The 3,932-nt window shown below is 50.6% G+C and overlaps 1 long non-coding RNA gene across 2 annotated transcripts; it reads left to right on the top strand.

Annotated features, from left to right (window-relative positions):
• Positions 1 to 3,596, top strand: LOC129200661 (uncharacterized). Of its 2 annotated transcripts, none has more exons than XR_008575053.1 (3): positions 1 to 218; positions 2,503 to 2,675; positions 3,326 to 3,596. It is a non-coding gene; the product is annotated as an uncharacterized LOC129200661 (long non-coding RNA). The 2 variants fall into 2 exon arrangements; XR_008575054.1 differs by lacking the exon at positions 1 to 218 and adding an exon at positions 786 to 1,196.
• The last annotated feature ends 336 nt before the right edge of the window (positions 3,597 to 3,932 follow it).

Here is a 3,932-nt window from a genome sequence, read left to right as displayed (position 1 = left end):
AGAATCCGACTCCGAGCGGCCGAGGAAAAGGGATGGGCGAGAGGAAGGCATTTCCAAGGAGGGCTTCGTCGCAGTGGAGGTCGACGCCGGGCGGCACGTCGGCGACCGGTGACGCTCTGTCTCGTGAGGGATGAAGCGGAACCCGGCGGATGGGGGAGCGTCCCAGTTAGATGACCTTTTCCCCATGAGAAGGGAATCTGGATTCTGCCCTCTGAAAGGTAATTTAAGGGGCAAAAACGGTGGTTGGGGGCGGGGCCAGCAGGGGGTTTAATGTCAGGGTAGCAGAGGGCTATTTAGTCTGCCTCGAGTCTAGGGACAGATAGGGGTCCCGGGTCCATCGTGCCAGATGTAAAGATTCTGGCCTCTCTCAGCGTTGCAGCGTCATTTGCATGATCTGTGCTTCTTCATGCATATGGCGCCTTACGGCAGGTCTCTAGGTTCCGCCGCACGTGCTCGGCGAGCATCCGCGGGGTCCGTGACACCTCATCGCTTCGGAATACGGCCCGTCGAGCGTTTCTCGTCTCGCGATCGGAGCTTAAAGTGCGCCTCGCATCGCAGATGTTTCTGCGAGGTGGCCTTTGTGGAGGTGGTCTGTGCCGGACTCACAGTCGTGCTCTAGAAACTTCCGCCTCAATTGAAGTTTGATACCATCTTTCATCCCTGTATGCTGTGGGATGCCGGACTAGTCCAGGCTTGTTGGTGCCGAATACAGGGCCATTTTGACCCAGCAGAAGGGGCCCCGGGGGAGTCCAGCTTGGATGAGAGCAGGGATAGAGCAACTTGCTTATCTTGCACTGATAAGCACCGGACCTGAACAGGGGCAGGAGATGAGCAATTTGTTCATCTTAACAAGATGCGGCGTGTGACGGGTCTACTCCTTAATCAACTAAGTGACGCCTGGGGTGAGGGGGAGCCTCCTTCGCAGCTCGACCTTACTTTGGTAAAACTAAACAGACCACCGCTCCTCTGGACTGAACACGTTTGTTCTCCGCCACTTCCCCCCCCCAGCCCCGACCAACTGCACAACAAGCCTTGTTAAGGGCCAATCAGCACACAATACCTGACTTAGTCCCACCTCGCCAAAAGTATAAATCTGGCATTTAGAATCCTCTTTTTTGAGGACGAGAACTCCAACTATCTGGACGGGTCGACGGGCCTGGACCTCTCTCTCCTCCCCAAGCAGGGACGCCTCTTTGGTAAGACTTGTGCCTCCGATTATGTCGGATGTTACCCTGGGAAAACTATCATTAACAAAAGTGCTGAACTATTAACTTGAGCTCAAAATTGTTGCAGTAAGTGCATTTATCAACGGCAGTTCCAAACTTTTTATATCTGTTGCCTCAATAAACTACCTATTTTTCTTTTCAACTTTGCGAAACTGTTTCAGTGAAAGTCCTTAGTGGGGCTCTGACAGGCAAACGTTGACTCTGATATGTGGCTACACGCATAATCCTTTAGATGTAAACCGTTGACCAAGTCTGGGACTAAGACTGGACCTAGCCGCACCTAGGCTCCTCTCTGCGAAGGAGTTTAGAAAGCAAGGGGGTCCTTTCTGAACCTCGTGACTCAACGGGAGGGCCTCCCTCAGCCACACATCAGACTCGTACCCTTTCACGCGACATATGCTTAGAGGCTTGTGTCTTAAAGCCTAGCTTCTCACACACACCCCCGTTGTTCTGGTGTTGTGTTGCCTTGCTGCAATTTGTGTTGGTTTTGACCACCATCTGAGACGTCTTGTTTTGTAGCGCTTTGTGTTGTATTGCCTTGCGCAGCCCTGTCTTTGGCTGGGTATTGCATTGTGCTACTCTGTATTCGTATTGCTTGCCAACGGAGACTGCCTCGCGTTACGTGGGCCTGCGCTCTGCCACGCCTTGCGCCGCTCTGCCTCACGTTACGTGGGCCCGTGCCCTGCCTTGCCCTGTGCCGCTCTGCCTTGCTGCTGCCTGCCAATGGAGACTGTCTTGTGTTCAGTGACCCGGTCCTCTGTATAGCGTTGCGTGGCTCTGTCTTTGTACTGCCTGCCAATGGAGACTGTCTTGTGTTCAGTGACCCGGTCCTCTGTATAGCGTTGCGCGGCTCTGTGTTTGGCTCTGTATAGTGTTGCGCGGCTCTGTCTTTGTACTGCCTGCCAATGGAGACTGTCTTGTGTTCAGCGACCCGGTCCTCTGTGTTGCGTTGCGCGGCTCTGTATTGCATTGCCTGGCCCTGTATTTGTATTGCCTGCCATTTGAGACTGTCCAGTGTTACATAGCGTTGTGTTAAGGCATGCTTTCTATTTGGTTGTATATTGCATTGCAGTGCTTGGCGTTGCCTGGTGTTCGGTATGGCTCTTGTTGCATTTGGGTGGTTGGGCATTGCAGAGCTGGCATAGAGAGCAGCCCCAGCCCAGGATGGTAATCTGTCAGTACAGTCGGTTGGGGCAGAGGTCGTACAGGCCATTTTGCGAGGCAGAGGGTAGTTGTCGGCCAGCCGGCCCTAGAGCCCTTCCGTTGTGGTTTTCAGGTGCCACGGCACGATTTGGATTCCCGCACGACACCCTCGAGTGAGGTTTTTGTGGAGTATCCAAGTAACAGCGAAGGAGCGGTGCAGTTAGCAAGGCATCTTCCCTGGTCCCTGCCTATGAGCGCTAACTCTACAGAGTCAGGCGGAGCGGCGATGCTGTCTTAAGGGACAGGGTGAGGCCGTTCCACAGACAGGCCAAGAATCGGGGCTGTGGCCCGTTGTGGCGGGCGGGTGGCAGAAGGGATGTGTGTTTGGGTGAGGGGTGGAGCGTGAGGTTGTGGCGGTGCCTATTTTTGTGTGTGTTGGGCTGTGTGTGTGTTGTGTAATTGTTTTTTCAAGGTAGAGCAAGCTAGTTTGCTTTTTGAAATTAGAATAAAAAAAACCCCAGCTGGGGGATTTTTTTTTTCCCTCCCCTGGCTGTTTTTTTTTTTTTTCCCCGGTCCTGGCCCCTCTGCGAGGCGACGTTCATCGCCAAAGTTTGGACGGCGGTGCGGTTTGGGCCGGGGTTTTTGCCAGGCAGGGCGAGAGATGAAATTTTGATGGCGTCTCCTGGGAAGGGTGTTGCTGAGGAGTGGTCCTCTGGACTTTTGTATTTGCCTGTGATTGCAGGTAGTAGTGTTAACACTAGTAGCTGTGTTGGTTTTGAAGGCAAAGGGTGTGGGGTGTTACTCTAAGTGAGCAGTGTTGAGGAGGACCAGGTGGGCACGCAAGAGGGTGTAATGGATGTTTTAGGAGGATGGGCTTGTAAAGGTTTTGCCTGATCAGTGTAGATTCTTGTGTAATAATGTAAAGTAACAAAGGTGTTTGGTGTTATTCTTTACAGGCAGGGAATCAGAGTAGCTATCCAGGTGACTGCAAGCTGCACGTGTTTGGCCGGGGGTTTGAATCGGAGGATCCAGATTCCATTGTAGTAGAAAGCTCTGGAATGAGAAAAATGTTAAGCGAAGCAGGAGAGATTGACTGGCAATGTGCCTGAGCCAATAACTGTCATTGCTCTGAGTCCTTGCTGTGGTGATAGTGCATCACTGGAAACCTATGTATTAATGCCTAATGTTGTTGTTCTTTAAAGAAAGTAACAATAAAGGTGAAGTAATAAAGAATGATTTTTTTGTTCTGCTGGTTGTGAAATGTTTGTGTGTCAGTTATTATTTGGGTGTTATTGTTTATCTTTGAGTTTTGTCCAAAAGGAGGGGGGAAATTATTTTGTGTGTCTGTTGTTGGTGTTGTGTTTTGTCTTTGTGCTTCTGTGTCCCTGGTGGCCTTTAATGTTCTGTCCTTTTTTTTTTTGTAATATTTATGTTCACAACATTTGTTTAAACAAATGTAGTGTAGGTAAAATAAAAATAATGGTTTAAAGGAAAAAAAAATCAGAAGCAGCAGTAGAACATGTCACCTCCCTGGGAGTAGTACTATAAACAATAAAAAAAATA

This window comes from Grus americana, unplaced genomic scaffold (assembly GCF_028858705.1).
Source record: "Grus americana isolate bGruAme1 unplaced genomic scaffold, bGruAme1.mat scaffold_375, whole genome shotgun sequence".
Lineage (NCBI taxonomy): Eukaryota > Metazoa > Chordata > Aves > Gruiformes > Gruidae > Grus > Grus americana.
Note: the sequence above shows the minus strand (reverse complement) of the source record. Positions and strands in the feature narration are given on the sequence as shown.